Below are 26525 nucleotides of genomic sequence, written 5' to 3' on the forward strand. Positions count from 1 at the left end.
CATCCATGTTGATGCAAATGTTGGGTAATCGTTCTTTCTGATGGCTGAGTAATATTCCATTGTATATATGGACCACATCTTTATCCACTCATCTGTTGAAAGGCATCTCGGCTCCTTCCACAGTTTGGCTATTGTGGACAATGCTGTTATGAACAGTGGGGTGCATATGGCCCTTCTCTCCACTATGTCTGTATCTTTGGGGTAAATACACAGTAGTGCAATTGCTGGGTCATAGGGTAGCTCTATTTTTAACTTTTTGAGGAACCTCCACACTGTTTTCCAAAGTGGCTGTACCAACTTGCATTCCCACCAACAGTGTAAGAGGGATCCCCTTTCTCTACATCCTCTTCAACATTTATTGTTTCTTGCCTTGTCAATTTTTGCCATTCTAACTGGTATAAGGTGGTATCTCAATGTAGTTTCATGACATGTCTCCAAAGCAAGGGAAACAAAAGCAAAAATGAACTTTTGGGACTTCATCAAGATAAAAACTTCTGCACAGCAAAGGAAACAGTCAGTAAACCAAAAAGGCAACCACGGAATGAGAGAAGATATTTGCAAATGACACTACAAATAAAAGGCTGGTATCTAAGAGCCATTAAGAACTTCTCAAACTCAACACCCAAGAAACAAATAATCAAATCAAAAAATGGGCAGAAGATATGAACAGACACTTTTCTAACGAAGACATATGAATGGCTAACAGACACATGAAAATATGTTCAACGTCATTAGCCATCAGGGAAATTCAAATCAAAGCCATCACTTCTTACAGGTCAAAAAGAGGGGAGCGTGGACACTGTACTTGCCCTGTGATAAAAACAAAACAAAACACAACAAAACAAAAACATCTCTAGCAAATTAGGCTTTATGCAATACTGAGAAAGAAAGAAAAAAGGGAAGAAGAAAAGGTAAAACATAAATAGAGAAGAGAGAGAACAAGAGTTATTTTTCTTATAACAAAAATATAAGAAAATGTACAAGGAAGCAACCACAATGAGCAAGCATGATAGCATGATATTTCAGCATGAGAAATTGAGGACAGAAAGATGGTAGAGGACAGTGAAAAAGACAATCAGAAGCTGGTTGGGCCAACAGATCAGAGAAACTGCTGGAGTCAATATACTGAGGGGCTGGCAGGTAAGAATTGAGCTGGAAAGATAGTAGGCCAAAGAGAATTCATAAAATTTAGACTATGGAGGGATTGCAGCCACTGGCAGAGACTAGTTCTCTGGGACAATGATGAGGATGGGTGAGGTCAACTGGAGATTATTGCACATAGTTCAAGAAACTGAACATTTAGGTTGCTGGATAAGCCCATCTACACATACACTGAAATCACTAAGAATCAAGTAGAAGTATGGAGAGTGTCTCTAACCCAAGAAAAAATCACTGAGAACAGGGTAGAATGGGTCTGGTGTTGGTTGGTGCCATTTGTGCTCTAAGCTGGTGGCTCAAGAAGCAAGGATGAGGGTTGTTAGAAAGGTAGAACAGTCTGAGGTCAGTAATATAAAGCAAGGAAGACACCTGCCCCACCGCCTCCAATCTGGTGGGAGTGGAGTCACAGCAAACAAAGCACCACCATTACATTGGGAGGGCTGGATGGCTTCAGTGTCCCCAGGGGCCTAGCAGGAAGTAAAAAAAAATTCAGAGACTAGATCAGGGCTATGGAAGATACTGTTCACAACTGATAAAGAATTCCAGGAAATATATATGGTCTCAGGGAATGAGGAAAGGTGGGGAATGGAGGATAGAATAAAGAATATAAGTAGCATCAGGAGGATTAAAATACAGGTGACCAAAATTCCCTTGCTTATCAAGCAACCAAGAAAAAGCATGAAGTCAGTCTATGTGAATTTATGACAATGGGGGAGAGATTCTAAGTAATGGAGGTATGAAGGGGTGGTTATCCATCTCCTTCCACATCATTTGTACAACCCATTCATATCCCCTCTTGTACACTGCTTCAGTAGTTCTTCTCCTCTTTCTAAACACCAGTATTTCTGCCTTTTACTGGGTCTTTTTCTTCAGTATCCAAGCAGGGTCTTATTTCTCTCATTAAAAAATATCTCTCAACCCTACTTCCCTTGCTAGTCATTGCCCCATATCTTTATATGCCTTTACAGCAGAACTCCCCAAAATAATGCTCTATGTTTTGCATCACCTCTTCCTCTCCTCCTATGTAGTTTGAAAACCAGTCCACCAGGCATTAGACCTTGCCATTCATCTACAACTCTTCTCCTCCAGAGTATCAATTACCTCCACATTGTTCAATCCAATATTCATCTTTCTGAATGCATCATTCTTGATCAGGAGCCTTTGCAATAGGTGGTCATTCCCTCTTCACTGGACTTCAAGGATATCCCCTCTGTCATACGTCCTTCTTTCCTTCCTGGTCTTATTTTTTCAGTCTTCTTTTTGGTTCCTCCTTTTGAGAACTCATTCCTGAAGCTCACAATTAAGTTGCTGGTCTTTTTGCTCTCTCCTACCATGTGCTTAATACTTATTTTCACCTCACACTTATTATTTTATACCATGCTATATGATTTACTGAAATATTTATTTTTCCATCTTCTCTCAGGAAAAGGTAAGCTCCATGATGGCAAGGCTCTTCAGTATGTTCACGGATATTTCTTGAGCAATGGTGCTAGGGACTGGTAAATAGCAGGTGCATGAATCAGTATTTATGGAAGGAGGGAGGAAAAAATGAGATAAAAAGGGAACTGTTATCAAAAAGAAAGAAGGGGCACTGGGACACCATGAGTAATGGTCTTGGCCAATAGGGGTTATCTTCTCCTGGCCTAGGAGATTTGAAAGCATACAGTTGAATGAGCCCCAAAAACTTTGATAAGTATCTTTTTCTGAAACTTGACCACATTTGACTGGTTCTACAAACCATTTAATTTTATAATTTTGAATAAGCCAAATAAAGTGTCCACATGCTGCTTAACAATGGAAAGAAACTGGAATATTGTTTTCTGCAGTGTAACAAATTATTCCTTTGTCTGCATCAACTATAGGAGTGATGCAGTTTCACTCAATAAGCGGGTAATTTGATTATATTACAAAAAGCATAAATTGAATTTGCTTACTTCTTATTCATTAATTTACTTATTTTCAGAGAAAATACTTATCATTCTCATATTTATATCTTTGTTGATATTTTCCCTGTCAAACATAATACCATTTTTATTAACTATTAATAAGCATAAATAAAAACAATGAAATTCATTTATAAAAATAATTATTTTGAAATGAAATCAATGCTAATATTTTGAGAATACTTGAAACTTTCTTAAAAGGCTAATATGTTAAACTCAAAAACACTGAATCAATACTCCTTGTAAAATGAAATTTTAGTGTGCATTGCAACTTTTGTTGTAATTTCCTTGATATAATTGCCTTTCTTTTTGAATAGTTCAATTTGCTTTAAAATTGCATATAATAAATTAATTCAAAATCATAATTCTAGGGGTTTTAAATGCTAATATGAAAGAATATCCAAACAGTAAGGCTTAAAAATTATCTGGCACATTTTATAGTTGTATGAGTTTTTGAAGTACAGATAAAGCAGGCATAATCACTGAACAGCACAATTTTATCAGCAGTTTTACCTATCTTCTCTATTCTGCTCTACTACAACTCCTACTCCCAAGGGGTCTTCTAAGTTTGTCAGCCAGATTATCAGGCTTTAGAATATGGAATCTATACAATGAAAAAGGAAAGAAAAAGAGAAATCAAGAGAAATACCAGGATGGGATAAAGGAATAGAGTAGGAGAGACTCTGGAGAGGGGAGAACAGGAGATATTAAGTGGTGCCATGGTAGAGGTCAAATTCAAGTAAAAGCTGTTCATTATATGAAAGTAATGAAAATAGTAAATTATTAAATACATTTTGATTCAGTATCAAATGAAAAGATAAAAAATTACATAAATATTACAGTTTTTACAAAACATTTCTAACATGGAAAAGTGTTTAAAATGATACTCAATAAAAACAAATATGTGGAGACTGAAGAAAACAGCCAGTGGGTTAATGATGAAATCAAAAGAAAAATAATACCTTGAGAAAAAATGAAAATGAAATAACAGCAAATTTTATGGAATTCAGCAAAAATAGTTCTAAGAGGGATGTTCATAGCAATAAATTCCTCCCTTAACAAAGAGACATCTCAAACAAACTGTCTTTATATCTTAAGGAGCTGGAAAAGAAAAAAAAAAAAATGAAGCTCAAGTTAGTAGAAGGAAGAAAATAACAAAAATCAGAGCAGAAAGAAATGAAAGAGACAAAAAGAAAATAGGAAATATCAATGAAACCAAGAGCTGGTTCTTTGGAAAGATGATGCTGGCAAAAAGTTATCTAGTCTTATGAGGAGAGAGACAAAGAGAATTCAAATAATGTCAGAAACAAAAGAGGAGGCATTACAACAGATACCACAGAAATAGAAAGTATCATAAAAGGCTACAACAATTATACACCAAAAAAACTGTACAACCAAAAGAAATGGATAAATTCCTAGAAACTGCCAACCCTCCAAGACTAACTCACATAAAGGAATAGAGTATCTAAACAGATCAATTACTAATAAAGCAATTGAAGCACAAATCAAAAACCTCCTGACAAACGAGTACCAGTTGATTCAGAGTTTGTTCTACCAACCGTTCAAAGAAGAATTAATACCAATCCTTCTCAAACTCTTAGAAAAAGTAAAAAATAAGTAAGTGGGGGGTGGGCACTTCCAAATTCATTTTATGAGGCCTACATTATTCTGATACCAAAGCGAGACAAGGACATCACCAGCAAATTATAGGCCAACATTCCTGTAAACATAGATACAAACATCCTCAACAAAATATTAGCAAACCTAACTCAGCACTACACTGAAAGGATCATACACCATGATCAAGCTGGATTTATTCCAGACATTCAGGAGTGATTCAAAATCCATAAATCAAGCAAAGCAATACACAACATTAACAAAATGAAGGAGAACAACTATGTGATCACCTCAGTAGATTCAGAAAAAAATTCATTTGACAAAATTCAACATCTCTTCATGATACAAACTCTCAACAAAGTGGGTTTAGAGGGCACATACTTCAACATAATAAAGGCCGTGTATGTCAAGCCCACAGCTAACATCCCCCTCAATGATGAAAAATTGAAATATTTTCCTGTAAGATCAAGAACAAGACAAAAATGCCCACTTTTACCACTTTTATTCAACACAAGCATTAGAAGTTCAAGACAGAACAATTAGGTGAGAAGTGTAAATAAAAGTCATTCAAATTGGAAAGAAATGAGTAGAACTGTCACTATTTGTTGATGACCTATTTTATATAGAAGACTTTAAGGATTCCACCAAAAGCTGTTAAGATTAAAAATAAATTCAGTAAAGTTGCAGGATCAGTATACAAAATTCAGTTACATTTGTAAAAGCAATATTAAACTATAAAGAAACAGAAATTCAGAAAACAATCCCATTTACAATTGCATCAAAAAGAATAAAATACCTAGGAATAAATTTAATCAAGGAGTTGAAAGACAAGTACACTGAAAACTATAAGACATTGATGAAAGAAATTGAAGACATAAATAAATGGAAAGATATTTGTGTTCATGAATTGTTAAAATGTCCATACTAACTAAAACAATCTCCAGAGTTAATGCATCCCCTCTCAAAATTCCAATGACATTTTTCACAGAAATAGGACAAATAATTCTAAAATTTTTATAGAACAACAACAAAAACAAAAAATTAATAACCCGAGAAAGATAAACTGGAGGCATCATGCTCCCTGATTCAAACTCTATCGCAAAACCATACTATTTAGAACAGTATAAGACGTAGTGAAGAGAAGGGCCATATGCACCCCAATGTTCATAGCAGCATTGTCCACAATAGCTAAATCGTGGAAGGAGCCCAGATGCCCTTCAACAGATGACTGGATTAAGAAGTTGTGGTCCATATATACAATGGAATATTACTCAGCTATCAAAAAGAACAATTTCTCAACCTTTGCTGCAACATGGACGGCACTGGAGAAGATAATGCTAAGTAAAATAAGTCAAGCAGAGAAAGACAATTATCATATGGTTTCTCTCATCTATGGAACATAAGAACTAGGATGATCGGTAGGGGAAGAAAGGGATAAAGAAAGGGGGGGTAATCAGAAGGGGGAATGAAGCATGAGAGACTATGGACTCTGAGAAACAAACTGAGGGCTTCAGAGGGGAGGGGGTTGGGGGAATGCGATAGACTGGTGATGGGTAGTAAGGAGGGCACGTATTGCGTGGTGCACTGGGTGTTATACGCAACTAATGAATCATCAAACTTTACATCAAAAACCAGGGATGAACTGTATGGTGACTAACATAATATAATAAAAAAAATTTAAGAAGATAAAAGAACAGTATAGTATTGGCTTAAAGGCAGGCATATAGCTCAATGGAGCAGAATAGGGATCCCAAAAATAAACTCACTTTTTTTGTTTGTTTGTTTTTAAGAATTTATTTGAGAGAGAGAGAGAGCGACCAAGCAAAAGAGCACAAGCAGGGGGAGCAGCAGAGGTAGAGGGAGAAGCAGGCACCCCACTGAGCAGGGAACCAGACACAGGGCTCAATTCCAGGACACTGGGATCATGACCTGAGCCCAAGGCAAATGCTTAACCAACTGAGCCACCCAGGCACCCCTAAACTCACATTTCTATGGTCAACTAATGTATGACCAAGGAGGCAAGAATATACAATGGGGGAAGGACAGTTTCTTTAGTACACGGTGCTAGGAAAACTGGACAGTTAAATGCAAAAAACCGAAACTAGACCACTATTTTAGACCACACACAAAAATAAACTCAAAATGGATTCAAGATTTGAATTTAAGATCCGAAGCCATAAAATTCCTAGAAGAAAACATACGTGATAAGATTGTTGACATCAATTCTGTTGATGATTTTTTGGATCTGACACCAAAAACAAAGACAACAAAAGCAAATATCAACAAGTAGGACACAACTAACTAAAAAGTTTCGTCACAGCAAAGGAAAACATCAATAAAATGAAAAGAAAATCTGAATGAGAGAAAAATTGGAATCCATATATTTGATAAGGGGTTAATGTTGAAAATATAGAAAAAAATTATACAACTCAATGGAAAAATCCAATCTGATTTAAAATGGACAGAGGACCTGAATAATAATAATAATAATAATAATAATAATAATAATTCTTTTTTCAAAGAATATATACAGAGTACCAACAGACACATAAAAATATACTCAGCATCACTCATCAGGGAAATATAAATCAAAACCACAATGAGGTATCACCTCACACCTGTTAGAATGGCTGTTATTAATAGGTAAGAAGTAATAAATGATGGTTAGTATTTAGAGAAAGGGAAACCTTTATGCACTGTTGGTCAATATGTAAATTTGTATAGCCGCTATGGAAAATAGTATGGCATTTCCTCCAAAAGTTAAAAATAGACCTACCCCATGATCCAATATTTCCATTTCTGGATATCTGAAGAAAACAAAAACACTAAGTTGAAAAGACATATGTATTCTCGTGTTCATTGCAACATTATTTACAATGGAAACAAGTTTGTGCATTGATAGATGAACAAAGAATATGCGGTATGTGGAATGTTCAGCTGTAAAGAGGAAATATTGCTATTTGTAATGACATGGATGAAACTTGAGGGCTTTATATTGGCTGAAATAAGTCGGAAGGTGAAAGACAAATGTGTATGATCTCACCTATATGTGGAATCTAAAAACAAATCCCCATTGATACAAAGAACAAATTGGTGGTTGGCAGATTGCCAGAGGGGGAAGTTAAGGGGTGGGTGAGCTAAATCAAGAAGTTCTAAAGATACCAACTTCCAGTTATTAGGGAGAAAAAAAAAAGATTTCATGGGGATGTAAGGTGAAGCATGGTGGGTGTGGTTAATATTGCATATTTGAAAATTTGTAAGGGTAAATCTTTCAAATTCTCATCTCAAGAAAATAATTCTGTAACTGTGTAGGATGATGAATGCTAAGCAGACTTACTGTAAGTCATTCTGCAATATATACAAATATCAAATGTTATATGTAAATTATTCCTCAATAAAAAGTGCGATATTCAGTGAAAAAATATCATACATACCTATAAACCATATGCAGCCATACATGCATATATCCACATATTTACAAGTAAACACACATATATGCACAGAGAGAAACAGAAATACCCCAAGATAAAGAGGAGTTATTTCCTATTAAAGCTATGTTAAATTTTTTTAGTATAATTTCTATTTTCAAAATTTTGCTAATGATACAATTTTCAGTTAAATTTTTTTTAATGCATCATCATGGCCGAAGCTATAATGTAAAAGTAGTGGTAACACTATATATTATCATATTATATTCTAGAATCTTTCACTGCAATTTAAGGCCCAGATCTTTTGTACATATTATATATGTATATATGTACACATACTTTTCCAGAAGAAAATTCAATCTTATCCTAACCCTTAACTTTTTAAAGACAAAAAAGACAAAGCTGTACAGTATAAATAAAAAAAAATTAACACTCAGAAATATTTTCCTGGAGATAAGCCCCGGTTAGGAAGCTATAGTCTTGTGTGTTGAGAAACTATTTTCTAACTGCCATTCTGCCTCTGTAGGTGTTAATGAGTTTAACGGAAATATTGATTAATCAAGTTCTAGTTGGTACAATGCCAGGTGACTGAGTATGCTAATTCTTCTGATAGTTTACTGCTTGAAACATGAATTTAATTATCCTGATTTCATTTATCATAACTGTCACCTACCACATAATGGAAAATTTTTCTTCTCACAGATCTTAATGAATCATGCAGTAATAAGTGCTAGCGTGCTGACTTTGAGTGAAGTTAGGCTTCCTTTAAATTCTTACTTGTGGGGCTACACTTTGCCTCCATTGACTTAGAGCCAGACTACATTTATTATGGCACTTTGGAAACACAGTCTTGTTTGCATTTTTATTTGCACTGCCTAATCTGTACAGGTGAGCCAAACACGGAGCCCCAGTAGTAGCTTTTTTGGTAGTGTCATAACACCGGTACATCTCAATCTGATCTTCTAATAATATTTTCTCTGATATCTAGATAAACATTCTCTTTTTTTTTTAATAATAATATTTTTTATTATATTATGTTAGTCACCATACAGTACACCCCTAGTTTTTGATGTAAAGTTCCATGATTCATTACTTGCATATAACACCATGCAATACGTGCCCTCCGTAATACCCATCACCAGCCTATCCCATCCCCCCCGCCAAAGCCCTTAGTTTGTTTCCCAGAGTCCATAGTCTTTCGTGGTTCGTTCCCGCTTCAGTTTATCCCCCCTTTCTTCTTCCCTTTCTTCTCCTACCGATCTTCCTACTTATGTTCCATAAATGAGTGAAACCATATGATAATTGTCTTTCTCTGCTTGACTTATTTCGCTTAGCATTATCTCCTCCAGTGCCATCCATGTTGCAGCAAACGGTGAGAAATCATTCTTTTTGATGGCTGAGTAATATTCCATTGTATAAATGGACCACATCTTCTTAATCCAGTCATCTGTTGAAGGGCATCTCGGCTCCTTCCACGATTTAGCTATTGTGGACAATGCTGCTATGAACATTGGGGTGCATAAGGCCCTTCTCTTCACTATGTCTGTATCTTTGGGGTAAATACCCAGTAGTGCAATTGCTGGATCATAGGGTAGCTCTCTTTTGTATCATTCACCTCATCCTGCTATCAATGGGCTGCCCTATTAGTCCCTAGTTTGGAAGGAAGAGAACTCCTGAAAGATCATATGTAATGTCACCACCACTAATTTCAAGATTTCCCAAATTGTGTTGCATTGGAATAGGAGTATAGTAATTGTACTCTAACTTGCCATATATTCCATATCCTGTCTAGGGCACCCCTCCTCACAGCAGGAGCAGAAATTTCCATGCTGATAAACTCAGGAACACCCACTGGCTCTTGAAATATGGCTAGAAAGGACATGTGATTTCCTACCAAATCTTTCAATGCCAATGTTTGGTTTTCCATACCTCCTTTCCCTCTACGTGGAAACAGAGCACTTCTCAGGTGTAGGCTGCAGCCCAGAGTGAAGAAAACAGGGAACAGAGCTCAAGGTGACCCATGGTGGACATCCATCCTGGAATAAACACTTGTAAGCTACTGCAAGTTGAAGGACATATGTTATTGCCACATAGCCTCACTATACTGACAGTTATGAAGAATCAGATAGTATTTAGAAACTTAGTTGCACAGGGAAAATTTTATGGTAGAGGAATGGCAAGGATTAGAAAAGTTTATTGAGAGCTATATTTTCTGTGCTTTGTTTTGTGCAGGAAAAATAAAAATGACAAAACTATAATACCTGCCTGAAGGTTGTATACGAGTAAAATGATGGAATTATATAAGCTTCATGAACAATGTGCCAAAATTGTATAGGAGGAGGTAATTGATTCAACCTGAGTAGTAGAGAATTTTTTTTTACAAAAGGAGTAATAATTAAGCAAGGCTTTTAATGTCAGGAAGATCTTTCTAATCAAGGAAAGGAGAAGGTCATAGCAAATTAAAAGAAAATTAGCAAAAGCTCATATTTGAGAGATTGGCTTGTATTTGGAGGAACAAGTCCATAAAAAGCATGATAGCACGTAAGAAAACCTGTTGTTGAACACCCCATTTCTGTATATGAAGATGCCCAAGTCCAGAAGTGGTATGTGACTTGCCTAAGATTGTGCCACCGGGGGGCGCCTGAGTGGCACAGCGGTTAAGCGTCTGCCATCGGCTCAGGGCGTGATCCCGGCGTTCTGGGATGGAGCCCCACATCAGGCTCCTCTGCTATGAGCCTGCTTCTTCCTCTCCCACTCCCCCTGCTTGTGTTCCCTCTCTCACTGGCTGTCTCTATCTCTATCGAATAAATAAATAAAATCTTAAAACAAAACAAAACAAAACAAAACATTGTGCCACCAGGAAATTACACACACCATCTATGTGTGACATCCTCGCCTCTGTCGGGTGCATGGGTGAGCTCGCGGTGGGGACAGCTGGAGATAACAAGCAAGAGTGGGACCTAACTGTGACAAGCCTGAATGGGATTTTAATCTATTTCTTAGAGTCTTTGGGACCTGCAAGCTCCTTGTATGAAGATTCCTTCACAAAGACTGTTTTTAACACGGGCTCTCGGAATAAAAATGTTGACAAAGATGGTAGGGGGGAAATAATTCAGCATTTGTCCCAAATTGAAATGAGAACTCAGAAGAACTTATTCCTTTATAAAATATCTAGTCACCTTCCTTAAAGGAGAGGTTATCTGGTGTAAAACAGATTTCTTCAATCTTTGAAATGTCAGCCTTTGGCTCCTAGCCAATCAACTGATGCCTAAATTACATTTTTAAAACCTACTGACTTTCTGTAAGAAATTGTTCTGCATTTGTGTTCATTCTTGAAGAAATGAGTGATTGTATTTTGATACATATAACTGTGTAGTTGACACTTGAACAACATAGGTTTGAACTGCTTGGATCCCCTCTTACAGATTTTTTGATTAATAAAGCACGGTCCCTTACCCTCATGTTGTTCAGGGTCAACTGTACTTGCTTCTGTGAAGATATAATTTAAGACACTCAAATTGCATTTTATAACTTAGCTAAGATTGAAGTGATTTGACTAACTTTCTTTCATCAAAGATAGAAACTGAGGTTTTTGCCAATGGAGTGATCTTTTTTTAAGCACCCTAAATATCTTCATTCTCTAAAATCGTAATTCAAAGTAAAAGTTAGGCAGTGTTTTTCTCTAATATAGTCCACAGAAGCAGGGTGGACTTTATCAAACCCTCAGGATTTCATTAATATGAATAAAAACTTCAAAAGGTTCTTTTTTAGAAGAATGCTTAGACTATTTCATGCTTGACCTTGATTTTACAACAGCGATTTAAAATGCACTCTGTATTATCGCCTACCTTTTTCATCAGTTTGATCTTTTGCTTCATTTCAGCAGCATATAAATACTACTTTATCTTTACATAATAATTGTAACCATTGGTAGGAATTGAAGGTCTACTTAATTATGAATAGACGTTCATAGAGTGTGATGTTAAATATGCGTAAATGAACTGTATTAAAGAATACTGTTCAATTATTAATTTTTGCTAAATGCTTATAGATTGGTTTTAAAAATTACATGTTTAGACATTCAGTGTTGTTTTTATCATATTAAGAGGGACTTGTTTGTTATACCCCAAATAAAATAATTGATTAGTTTACAACACATTTTTAATATTACTTTGTAGGTTACAATCCTGTACAAATTAAGAGGTTAAAATTATTGAAGCAATCCTCCTTACGTTCTTGGGAAATCAGGTGACTTCTTTGGCACCTTTTCTTGTCAGGAGAACACTCCAGTAGGATCAGGTTCATCTTGACTAGGCAAACTCATCCAGGATTGGGAGGTAATGGGGCCAGGTCAGGTAGTAGAAACAGAAATAAGGATTAAGTCAATCCCTTCTGTTTAACACCTTTGGAAATACTGAGCCTTTCCTTTAAAGAACTTACCGTAAGTGAACTTTCACATAATTTGTGTGATTTAATAGACTGATATGCTCCCGTATGCACACAATTGACTATAAGCTCTACGAATGGCTATCACAGTGGTCTTAACTCAAAGTCCTAGCACAGTGCTGGAAATAGCCTCTAAGAATATTTGTGGAATTCATCAGTGAATGAGAAAAAGGCACCATTCAGCTTCTTAATATCGGTCCTTCAGATACACATTTGTATCTTCCTACTTTTCCTTTGGCATCTATCTATGGTATCTGAGGTGTCTACCTTTTTGTTTTGGTTTGGTTTGGTTTGGTTTTGGGTTTTTTGTTTGTTTTTTGTTTTTTTTTTAATTATAATCATATTTTTTATTATGTTAGTCACCATACAGTACATCCCTGGTTTTTGATGTAAAGTTCGATGATTCATTAGTTGCGTATAACACCCAGTGCACCATGCAATATGTGCCCTCCTTACTACCCATCACCATATGCACCCCAGTGTTCATAGCAGCATTTTCCACAATAGCTAAATCGTGGAAGGAGCTGAGATGCCCTTCAACAGATGACTGGATTAAGAAGATGTGGTCCATATATACAATGGAATATTACTCAGCTATCAAAAAGAATGATTTCTCAACATTTGCTGCAATATGTTTTGTTTTTGTTGTTGTTTTGGGGTTATTTTTCTCTATCACATGTTAGGGCTAGAAATAAGACCTTTTTTTCGTGAATATCTTTAGACATACCATGATTTATTTATAATTTTGTAGTAAAAATTGTGACCTTGCCTAAAGAAAATGTTTAGTTTTAGTGCTTGGTTTCAGGGAGGTAATTATCATAGATGAAAGGCATACCTTTGTTTTGGGTGGGGCTGGCCACACCTGACAGTCTAAGGGTAGGAGCCTGGCCATACCAGCAAGACCAACACTGTGACTTGTGGTGGGGACTTTGGACCACATGACATCAGTTGGCATGGAAATTGAGTTCAGTCATTTGGGCAATCAATGAATCAATCATACCTATGTAATGAAACCCCAATGAACATTCTGCACTGTGAGCTTGGGTGAGCTTCACTGGTTGGCAGTACTAGTGCACACTGGTCATGAATCACTTCTGGGAGATTAATGTACCCTGACTTCATGAGAGGGGACAGGAGAAGCTTCATGTAGATCCCATGGGTCTCTTCTTTGGTTGATTTTAATCTGAATTCCGTTCCTATAATAACGGAGTATAACAAATGAGTTCTAGGAGTTCTAGCGCATGATCAAACCTGAGGGTATGGTTTAGGGAAACATTCAACTTGTAGCAGGTGTCAGGAATGAGGTCGGTCTTGCAGAGGACTGTGCCCTTGGATGTTGAAGTTTGGTTAACTCAGGTAATGGATAAAGCTTTAAAATATAAAACATAACTTTCACATCAATCCTGTTTGAATGTTAGAATATGCATTGAAATGCTCATTTGGGAAGTGGAGGGATTCAGCTAAGATTTTCACAAAGAAATGAACAATGTCTCCAGCTGCCTGCTTTCTGGGCTTGCCAGACCATTCTGACATTAATTATCTATTCTGAGAACTCTGTGCTCCAGAGAAATGTCAAAGAACACAAAGGTCTTTAAAATCTGTCCCACAGCTAGTATAAAGTAATTTAAAGTAATATTTATACTATGATATGAAAAATTATCAGTCTACACTGAGTCAATGGACACTTGTCACCAAATCAATAAAACATTTACAAATTTGAATATAGGTGTTAATTTCCAGAAAAACAATATAATTGAAATTCTTTCATGCAAGGCACCTTGTACATAAAATACTCTGGTGGCCTGGATTCACAAATGATACCAGAAACATTTCCCAAGTGTACTGTTAATGATGCACGAGTCCTAAGTGATGATTATTAGTGTGAAAGCTGTATTATTATGGATGAAATTAAGGGAAACTATTTTTTATATTCTTTTAATTGTAATCACAATTTGGTAATTATTTTTTACAAAAGTTGAGTGAAATTAAGTGGATGAAATTAGGTGATTTGTAAGCTGGCCTAAATGCAGTACTTTGTAATAATAGCAAAGTTCAAATTTGAAAACAGGTCAACATGAATGGAGAAAGCAGGCCCTTTTCACACAATAATAAACAATTCTGATTAATAGCTATATATTCCTTAAGAAAAGGAAACTTTGTTACCTTAGTTAAGTCCAGGTTAGCACCAGAAGTCTGTTCTCTACACACTTATTTTTTCTTTTTTTAAATTTAATTCAATCTGTACAAAATGGAGATTACATTAGTTTAAGGCAGATCTTGAAAGGAATGACAGGTATTTCAATTTTCCAAGTATCAATTGGTACTTTTGGTATTTTTCTTTTTACAGTAGCACTTTTTATGCCAACTGAATGTACAGTGAAAGAGGAAATGGCTTTCTGTCATATGCCAGGCCACCACAATTTCCCACACTGCCTTTGGTTCCTTCACCATATGCTTCACCTGTTCCTTGACAAGCATGGTCAATGGTCTATCATTTGATTGCAGTCACCTGGAAGAATCCATCAAGGACTGTTGGGAAGCCATAGATTTGGACTTCTCTGAAGCTTGTGTCTTTGAACTAGGGCATATGCCTTGGGAGGTCTCTGGAAGTGAATCTTATGCAGAGATTACATGGGAATGAGTAGTAAGGGGCATTGGTTTATAAAGCTAAAGTGACCTCATGCCCACCTGTGCGGGCTCTGACCCCTTTGCTATGTCCATAGACCTCTGTTACTTGGACAAACAAAGAATAGTCTTGTCTGCTGCAAGAATTTTACCACAGGAAATCTCCCAGTGGTTCTACTGGCCCATTGAGTACCCTAACTCCATATCCTTCCAGGTGAATCTAATGAAATTTGTGACCTATGAAGCCACATGTGTATAAATGTGTGATTGAGCCTAAGATGATCCATAATGGAAATTTCGACCCCCAACATGCCTGCATTTCTAGGACTTCATGGTTCTTTGGAAGCCCATCTCAGTGCGGTGACTTCATAGCCCATTTTGTGATGCGTGTGCTTATAACATTTCATGCACCTTAAATCAGTACAGTCATTCCATGTGCATTTCTCCACTTGTTAAATCTAGATTTCCTTTCCCACAAACACTCATCTTTGCTCTTAGTCAAAATATGCTATCATTTTTTTTCAACTTTTAATTCCTATGCTATGAAGTTAATGCAATTCTTCATGGCTTTATACTTGTCCCATATCATAGTGGGGTCTTCTCTTTTCTAAATTATGCCATGTCACTGCCTTAACTTGCCTGCTATATCATCTTCCACTCCAAAGACTACCATGACTCACTCTCACCATTCAAACCAAATCACAGCCTTGTGGGTATCATTCACTTAGGGGCTTCTACCAGTGGACCCAACCTGGCTTCTCCGAGTTTGTCCTTCTGTGGGGCCCTTCCATTTTCCCATCCTAATGTACTCTCACTTCTCTTCCATTATCCTCTCCTGGAATAATGGTCACTTCTCATTATTCAAATGTTAGCCTTTCTCCAGAACTCAAAGATCACATTTCCCAGAGCTTACAGCATTTTGATGTTGTAAAATTCATCTTCCTCTGATCAGACTTTCAGCACCAGTATCTGCAGGGTATTTTCCTTAAGCAAGGATTTTGCTTATATATTGTCTTGCAACTGCTCCAATTGTTCGATTAACTGAATCATCCAATATAATTTTTGGTTTTGTACTGAAAGTGCTTTACACGCAGGGATTCACATGCTTTCCTAACAGCTGAGTGTGGGATGTAAAGAGGGATTATTATTGATGTTTTACAAATAAGGAAGTTAAGGCCCATAGAAATGAATCACAACAGCATCACTTACCTCAGTGGAAGACTTAGGATTAATGTTAAAATCTTTGGTCATGAATGTTATGCTTTTATTACTGGAAGTTCTTTTGGAAGAACGCTCCAAGCCTGATACCAAACCTTGTGAAGATATTTCACATTTTGGAACTACAAACCACACGTACTCTAACACACACCCAGCTATATGCTGAATGAATAATTGAATAATGTGCATAGTCTCTGATTAAGAAATCTCTTTCATCAGAAATGTTAAAAATCTACCCAGAAGAGATTTTTCTACTAGTTTTTCCATTTAAAAATCCCATACTCTCTCCATTTTTAATGCAGAGTGTTCAAAATTTAAACACCTGAGGAAAGCATCAATTCAATCGAATAAATGGTTTAATTTTCCCCATTGCTTTCATTTTAAAGGAATAATGTAAGAACGGGAAATGGACATACGTCCTTTGGAACTTTATGGGGGAAAAAAAATGGTCTCCCGAGGTTTTGAGGTTTGATTTCATTCTTTTCTGTCACTACATTTTAGGCAGATGGTAAATACATAGGGTAAAAAGGAAAAACAGGCTTTCAAGTCTTAAAATTCCTCAGTGAAGGGAAATGTGAAAATGGCTCAAATATATATTTGAAGTTAAACCATGCCATTTCCCACCTCATTTTTAAAGCTCTTGATTTCTTTTCTTTCTTTTCTTTCCTTTTTTTTAATTTTTTTTTTATTTGTCCAACATGTACGATCACCTTTTATCTTTCAGGAAATCTAAGAATTAAAAACACAGTGGAAAAACACAGTGGTGACGTAGTCATTCCCTGTCCACAAGACCTGATGATTTGCTTTGTTATAATCAAGTTTTGTGGGAATCAGAATTTACTAATTCAGCAAATATTTGTGGAGTTCTTACTCAGAGTATGTTGGGCAAAGGCAGGGCATTGATAACTCTAGAAGAGGCTGATCGATCAATTTCCAAGGGAAAAGACGCAAGAGACCAAAGGTAGGAGAGAAAAGTGGGGAGGCAGGGAGGAGAGACAGGGAGGCGGTAGGACAGTGGGAAGAGAGACAGACACTCTAGTTGGTAGAGGGGGTCCTAGCTCTTTGGGATGGGAGCGTTATCACTAAAGTTTATCTCCCTCTCTAATAAAGGGTTGGGCACCATGTGAATGGGTAGATGCTACTAGAACTCTAAGTCTATAAAATTATTTGCTAAGAAATTATCCCAAAAGTTACACTAACATTGGTCAGGTTAAAACTAAAGAAATAGTTGGCTGAGTATACTTAGCACAACAAGAAAACTCTCTCTCCACCTGCTTTGGGACTTCCGATTGAATGAGAAAGTGTTCTCTTCAGTTTTGACAGCATAGTTTGCAAGCACGACATCATCCACATTTATTTGGTCCACTGAAAGGCTGGCTATTTCTCTGATTGTTCAAGTCAGACAGGCTCTGGCTCTACTTATCAGCACATTCAGAGCATGTTATTGTGGTCAATGTATTTGACATACTATTTCTACCCCGTATTTCAGCCCTTCACTCCATAGGTGTCCAGGCTTGGGTTCTAGAGGCATCACTTCTATTTATTATCTTGGGAAAGGACAAAAATCACTCATCTCTGGTCCGCAATGCCTTATCCATAAAATAGGGTGGTAGTAACTTCTGTCATGCATATTTCACAGGGTCTGAGCTGCTTTTGCTGATCTAACCTGGGTGCATGGATGAAGTAGGTGTGCAAACAGTTCTGGCCTGTGCTGGGTGACGGGCCAACTCTGCATGCAGCTGGACAGTCAGGGCTAACATGCAGAATCATAGATCTGAGAGGGAGCTAGAAAACCGGAAAGGAGGTCTGAGAGGGAGCTGGAAAACCGGAAAGGAGGTCAATAGTAATGCAAGGTAGAGTGGAGAGCAGGACAAAGGAAGCACAGAAAACAGGAAACAGTAAAAGAATTTAGGTGCCACTATTGGCATGGTAATGATGCTTCATTCCCCCACTTATTCCTTTACATCATAACAAAACACAGTATCTACTATATACTATGCACTGTTCTGGGTTCTATGGAGCAGTAAATAAGACAGAATCTATCCAGAGCTTCCATGCTTATGGGTTGATGCTGTTCACTAGGTTTCCCTCAAAAAAAAAAATTTTTTTTTAGAACTACACTTTTAGTATTGGTAAGTTTGAGCTAGAAACATTTATTGTAGAAGAATCAAGTTATACTTATTAGTATCTTGAAGTAACATCAAAATAATATTAATTCATGTTTCCCTCATATCTGGAACTGTAATTAAAATGATAAAAATGGAGAAGAATTTTATAATCATCTGTAGCCACATTAGTGAGAGAAATCTCCTGCAAATAACATAGCAATACTTTTGAAAAACCAGAAACCATCTTTAAAAATCATGAGTTTTCTTCACAATAAGGATTACACTATTGCATAAATGTTTATGAATACACCAAAGATACCACATTAAGAATTTTACTTTGTAAGCGCTCTCCGATTTAAGCCTCAGTAAGCCATTATTCTTCATTTAAATCTTTAGCCACAGCTTTGAAAATCAATTACCTATAAATAATACTTTTTGATGAATACATTTCAAAAGGGAATGGTTAAAAAAGGCTGGCTGAGCCTTGGGGATTGGCATCCTGTCCGTTTAATGGAATACAAAATTTCCCACAGATTCTACTTTACCATTGCTTATCTAGGGTGTGTGTGTGTGTGTGTGTGTGTGTGTGTGTCACTTTGACTTGTTTAAATTGTGTATGTGTGTGATGTTAATACTTTGGGTGCTGTAGTGTGATGGAGCAGCAGCTGCTAAGGAGTGTGCTTCAGTCTGCAAATGGTCCCATCAGTTCTGGGGAGGCATGAACCACTGAAATAGATCATGTAGTCTCTGCTTTCCATCTTTCCACCTTGAAGTCAGTATTTGGAAAGGAACTCAAGGAAAAATGAACTAATAGATATAGTTCTTCTCAAAGCTATTCTGTAAGAATGGCCCTCGCACCGTTCAGCCTCAGGGATCCCCATGTTGGTGCAAGCATATCCAGAGTAAAGATTCCTTACTCTGGTTATGGCTTCACATCTGGAAGGTTTCTGTTGGTCTGTTTACTATTATGAATGACTACTCATTAGTAACCTATCACTTAGTCTTTAAGCAGTTACTCCAATTTGATTTTGAGAAATTATAATTTTCATGGTACCAGAAATAGTCTTGTGGACTCTAATTCTGAATTTTTCTGTCAATTGTCACTTGGATGCAATATGTAGCAATGTTACAATGTTCCCATGGAACAAATGCATGCATGGAGAACTGGCTAGCCAACATTTTAGGAGTTGTGCATATGAATTCATAGATTTATAGAATTGCTGTTTTATTGTCATTTACCAACCACTCTTTTCTAATAAGTTATTGTAACCATTTTGGTTTCATCCTTTTTTTTTTTTTTTTAAAGATTTTATTTATTTATTTGACAGAGACAGCCAGCAAGAGAGGGAACACAAGCAGGGGGAGTGGGAGAGGAAGAAGCAGGCTCCCTGAGGAGGAGCCTGATGTGGGGCTCGATCCCAGAACGCTGGGGTCACGCCCGGAGCCGAAGGCAGACACTTAACGACTGCGCCACCCAGGCGCCCCTGCTTTCATTCTTTTAAGCTTGTCTTTTGTTTTTCCTATTAAATAATGAGGGTGGATAGGATAGGTGGTTGGTCTTCTGTCTTGGCAATGGATATGTGGATGAAAGAGTGAAATTCATAAACAGCTACCTAACTTGATGACCAAAGCCACATAGTTAGCCACTAGCCACTACAAGTCATGCTTTGAATATAAGGAGAACTGTGATCAGTCTAATAATTACCACAGCAGGTAGGTAGCATTAGAGCATAGACTCAAACTATAAAATTTAGAAGAAATATCCAGTATCCAAGTTCCCTGTATTCCTATCTTTTCAAGGCTCTCATTCAAGAGTGGCTTACCTGCGTCTCTTCCTGGGCAATAGTGTCATTAACCGAAGGGCAGCAATGGCCTGATGACGATGGCGGGAGAACAGATAGCGTTTTACCGTGCCCACGGGAATGTAAGGTGGGGAGAATCCTCTGATAAGATGTGTAGGTACCTGAGACCCACACACAGTCCTTTATATACATGATCTTGGTTAATCTTGATAGACACCTGGGGCATAGACTACACATACCTCACAGTTACTAAGGAGTTGCATAGTGAGAAGGAGCCCTCCTCCACCCAGGCCCAGGAAGCAGCCTGCGTATGTGGAAAATGACTGACACTTCCCAGAGTCCACACCTCCATTTCCAGAATTGAATACTGGACCACTGGCCCTGTCTCCCAGAACTCAATCCCCAAAACTCACGACATTGTCTCTTCTTTCTGCCTGGAGACTATCAGACCCAATCTTCATGCTGTTTATGGCTGTTCATGTCACAGCAGGACACCCACAATCATGGAGCACCATCTCACCACCCGCAGGCCATCTGGGATTTGGCACTGCATGCCTTTCTGCACGTGTGTGTTGTTATCTTGAATGCCCTGCATGTGCAGTTCATGTGTTAGTGCTTTCTTGCTTGGCAAAGACAGGCCTCCGCTTAAATTCAAATGTTTGCATAGTTCACCTGTCCTATTGCACCTCAATATGAGTGGAGAAAACCCCAAAACCAGGATGAGGGGTGTTGATGTGATTTTAGGACCCTTCTGAAGTGTACCCATTACCTTGCCCCATGATACTACGGCATTTCCCAGATGCGCTCCACTTCCTGTCCGTGGCAGCTTACCTGTGCCTTCCTAGCCCTCCTCAAATCCTAAATACCAACACAGGCAGGGCCATAGGGCACTGTTCACACTTTCCATCTAACGAGAGGGACCAAGGGACAGCTGTACATTCCACCCGCACCCTCTGCACTAGGCACAATGATTGCGTAGGAGCCACCAACAGTTCCTAAATGCTTACCTCCAGCCTGAACCACAGCCCTGAAATAGGGATCAGGTTTCACAATGGCCTAATCCAGTTGTCTTCTTAGGCACCTGGTGGGGACTCAAACTTCACATGTGTAAGAACAAGTTGCAAGTGTTTCTCCCCAAACCCATAGTCCTGCAAGCTCCCCTCCTAACACAGTCCCCTTCTTCTAGCTGCTAGAGCAAGAAGCCCGACGTCATTCTGATCTTTCTCATTTTCTCACAATCCACATCCAATCCACATGCAATTCCTGTCCATTCTGCCTCACAATGCACACAGAACCTGCCCACTCTCTGCACTTCACTGGGGCAGGGGTCCCAGCCCCCATCCCCTCCAGCCAGAGTTATTATGCTAGCCTCCTATTTAGGGTCCCTGCTCATATCCATGTGACTCCTGCCAGTTTCTAGCAACATAATCACTATGACCCTGTTGAAAGGAAAATCAGGGCATGTCACCTTGAGTTCAAAACCTCCTAGTAACCTTCCATCACTCTCCAAATAAAAATGTGCTTACCATAAGCTAATGGGTCCCTGCGTGACCTGTCATCTCCACATCACTTCAGGACAGCAGCTCAGTGTCCTCACTAGTCCCTACTGCATCATTTTCTTTCCACCTCATAACTACTGTGCACACCAGACAATAGATATACCTAGTACACGTAGACTTCTGTCTACGATGTCATTAACTTATTTTGGCTACTCCTCTTCTCCTGTTCCGTTGTCTGTTCCTAGAATGAGTCTCACCATTATTTTCACTTGCATTTCTTTCCATTGCTAGGAAGGCTGAATGTCTTCCATATATTGAACTAGCATTTGTATTTTTCTTTCTAGGAAGGCCTGATTTTAAGTTTCAGCTCACTGATAACTCCGATATTAATCTATATCAGATATAAATGCTGAGAAAGAAACTACTACAATGGAAATTTGCCAGATTCCTCTATCAAATGCCAGCTTATCCTTACATTTTTTAAAATCAATTTCATTAATATATTTATTGTCTCTTACTTTTAGTTTTTTTTTTTTCAATTAATTAAACCTGCTAATATAATATTGTATTAGTAGTGCTTAAAGGGCATGGATGTCTATCACCCAATTTAAAGTCCTATAGGCTCCCAGGGATAACAAAAGCAAAACAGCAGGGTGGCCCTAGTAGGTCATCCAAACATTATGAAATTATAAAACTAATAAATAAGTAATGGAAAAAGTATACAAATGTATATAGAAGAAAAACAGAAGTCTCTATAACTTAATTGTCAGCATACTCCTCAGATATGATAAGTTTAACAGTTGTTCGCTTTCCAGATCACATCCATTTTATAAGCAGGTTTATTGAAAAAGATGACTTTTTCCACAATTTGAATCTCAGTTAAAACCTCTTTTCCAGACCGTCAAGAAAACCTTGTCACACACACTTCTCTCAAGCAAAATAGGAAACTAACAGTAAATTCCATAAACTTACTATGTGTCAGTCTTTCATGTTTATACATCATTGTCTTGATTGGCTCAATCCATGGCATTGATACAGAATAACCAATCTCTATAGATTCATCTTTTTCACCAGCTGTGGCTATGACACCATAGTGAACATTCATACACATCTGCCTTTGCATGTTTGCAAGTACTTCTTAAATTCTTAAGAGTTGTTATTACTGGCTTAATGCCAAAGGAAAACTTGAACTTTCATGAGTACTGCAGAATTACCCTACAGTCCACCAATTTCACAACAATTACCTATAAGAGTGTCTGTTTCTTTAAACCTATGCCAACATTTATATATAAATTATATGTGTATATTAAAATAAATTTAAATTAAGTAGAAATATGTAAAAATTAGGATACATTTCACTTGTAAAATTGCGAAATATTTCATTTGTAAGACTCATAAAACTATATATTCTAATTTTATTACCTGAATATTAGCAAAATGTTAACCAATATTTCACCTGCAAATCATTTGTATTTTTTCCTCTTAATATTTTATTCCTGTTATTTTACCACATAGTTACATATTTAAATTATTCTGGTAATGTAGAATTGCTCTTTTTGTGAATCATAAAAAGAAAAAGAAACATCACCAGTATGATCACTCCCCTTATTCCTAGGCTTCCACCAACAGAGCTTGACATTCTGTTTTTAGTATTTTGTTTGTTTACTGTATGTATAAAGCTTTACATGGACCTGTAAAATATTGCTTTGCATTTTTAAACTATTTGTTTAAACGAATCAAGGATTTTTCCATTTAAAAGCACATTAAAAAATAAAAGTACATAAATCTCTATTTTTCTTTATACTAATATGTAGTATTCCATGGTATGGATATAATAGGGCTTATTTAACAACCATCCTGTTAGTCGACATTTAGAATGCTACAAATTATTATAACAAATAATGCTTCACTGAGCATCCTTATATTTGCCATTAGTGAAAATAGGCAAATATTTTTCTAGAATGAATACCAAGGAACTAAATTAAATGAAGAGGGAACATGTATTTTAGCACCTAAGAACAAATTACCTTCCAAACTGCTCCACCAGTTTAAACTCCTACCATTATTGTTTGAAAAATTTGCCTTCCAGTTGATACCACATATTATTCCTTTCCAGAAATGCTTCAAAAAATTTTGCCATTGTTTTAACTTACATTCCCCACAATTACTGAGGAGGTTGAATGTCTTTTGATATGTTTAACCACCATTTATAGCTCCCTTGCTGTGAATACTTGAATTTCTTAGTCTCTTAGCTTATTATTGATTTGTAAAAACTCTTTACATATTGGGATTATCAATCTTCAAATTCATATTCTGTGTAATGCACCTATCTTTCTCATTTTCATTTTTCTCTTAAGTTTCTATTTTTTTTTAATATAGAGGTCAATTTTCTGTAGGCAAAATTTATTTTTATGTAATTTCTTCCAAAACCTATACTTAACATCTGAGAAGTTTGGTCCAACAGTAGATGTCATGGAGATTAATTATAAAGATGCTGTGAAGTTTGAAGCTTAGGATGATGATTTTACAAATTACTGGGCCATGAACTCCTTTCTCAAGCAAAACAGCAGCTATCCATTTTGAAGTAAAGATGGCATAAATTGGACTGTAATTCTGAGATCATATATTCTAGTCTGCTTTTTTTTTTTTTTTTTAAGGTAAAAAGAGTACAGCTGTGAACTGAATGTGTTGTGCCTCATGTCACTCGGCAACTGCTTTTGTGTTCATTTCAATTCTGCCAGCATTCCCTCCCATGGAAGCCAGACACTATGCTGGCAAGATGTTTCAGCTTCAGTTACCCCCTACTCTATTCATCACAGCCTCTCTGAATTGACTAGTTAACAAGCATTATACCAATCCCCTTTTGCAAATGCAAAAGCTTTGGAAAGTACAGGTAAAATGTGTTCCCTGGTGCCTTAACTAGGTAATATTCTGCTGGGTCACTTAGATGATGGCCCTCAAGAATTGAGGGTTCCTATTTCAGAATGTCCTAATGGGCTCTGGTGGAAAGACAATCATTTTATAACTCAGTTTCTTCCATCTGTTCATTTGTTCTTTATTTACTCATGTTTATTCCTCCAGCTCTTCAATCCTTTAGACCTACCTACTCTGTAGAAGACCTTATTCTCACAGCATTATGGATACAGAAAAACTAACAACAACAACAACAAAAACAGAAAATAAACACTGGTCTAAATCAAAGTAGCTCCCCTGCATGGGTGTGGGAGAAAGAAATGCATAATTGCTGTCTGGTGGCCTTCTAGGGATATGTGGTCTGTCAGAGCTGTAGTCTACATTTGTAGATGCCTAATGTTAGCAACTCACAGATGTTCATTTAAATCAGACTGGCTAAGGGGGCCAGGTTACCAGTCTTGAAAACAAACAGATCTAAGTTGGGATTCTGGTAAGAGAAAGGCAAGGTCTCTGGGACTGTGTTGGTATATTAGGTATGTTCTGACACACCATGGGGCTGAGGTAGGTCTCCCTTGGTTTGGCATCTACATAGCTTCTGTAAGGGTTCTGAACCCAAATCCAGTATGTGTATGGATGGGAGTTCCCCCACACCACCAAGCAATTCTCTGGACAGTAGCTGGGTGTCCTATAGGTGAATTTAATTTTAACACTATTTACCTGCAGGTAGCATCAGATCCCATGGCTTAAGGGTTCAGTCCTACAAGACTGCTCTCCGCTTCAGATGCCACTCAGGAGTCCAAGTGGACACCTGCACTTCTAGGTCCACTGGTTATAAATTAGAAGTTCCCATGACTCTTTTTTTGAGTTCAATCAACTTGCTTTTTCAGCTTGCAGAACTCAGAAACATTTTGATAACTAGATCACTGGTTTATTACAAAAGGACAGAACTCAAACAGTCAGATGAAGAGACGCATAGGACAAGGTATGCGGAAAGGGCGCAGAACTTCCATGCCCTGAGTGTGCCACTCTCCCTGAATATCTGGGTATTCACCTACCTGGAAGCTCTCCAAAACCACCCTTTTGGAAAATTCTCCATTATGTAGACATGAATGATTAAATTATTGGTCATTGGTGATCGGTTCAAACTCTAGTCCCTTTCCTGTCCCCATGGATTAGGGGTGGGGACTGAAAGTTCCAACCTTCTAATCACACAGTTGGGTTGGTTCTCCTGGCAACAAGCCCTCATCCTTAGCTTGGGTCCAAAAGTCACCTAATTCACATAACAATTTCTTTCTTTCAAAACTTAATTCCAAGGGCTTTGGCAGCTAAGAGCCAAGGAACCCTGGATAAATACCAAATATATATGAGGAATATATTTTGGTGATCTAAATGACCAAATACGTATTTCTTATAAACCACAATATCACAATTTCCAGAATCTCTTTGTAATTTAGGAGTTTCCCTGTATTGTCCTGTTTCCAGGCCCCTAACTGCCCTCTCTCAATGACACTTAACCCTGTGGTCACGTGGTGCTGTCTGCCACCCCTCCATTCTATAAAGTGTAGCTATGTAGTGCCCCATGGCCATGGGAATCACCCTCAAGGTCTTGCCATTTTAAAAGGAAGGAAGGGTATCTCATTGTATAACTATAAGACTTAAGGTCCCTGTGCCCAGGGCTTTACCTGGGCCAGAGAGGAAGTCCTATATGATGGGATGACAGGCTGCTCAACTCTTAACGGAAGTGGAGACTAGAGAAATCATACGCATG

At 37.5% G+C, this 26525-nt stretch overlaps 1 protein-coding gene across 1 annotated transcript in view; it reads left to right on the forward strand.

Moving 5' to 3' along the window:
- The window catches only part of CSMD1 (CUB and Sushi multiple domains 1), a 1580412-nt gene that overhangs the window by 774967 nt on the left and 778920 nt on the right, over positions 1 to 26525 (forward strand). The gene's annotated exons all lie outside the window — the stretch shown is intronic.

The sequence above is a fragment of the Ursus maritimus genome, unplaced genomic scaffold (assembly GCF_017311325.1).
Source record: "Ursus maritimus isolate PB19 unplaced genomic scaffold, ASM1731132v1 scaffold_28, whole genome shotgun sequence".
In the NCBI taxonomy this organism is placed as follows: Eukaryota; Metazoa; Chordata; class Mammalia; order Carnivora; family Ursidae; genus Ursus; species Ursus maritimus.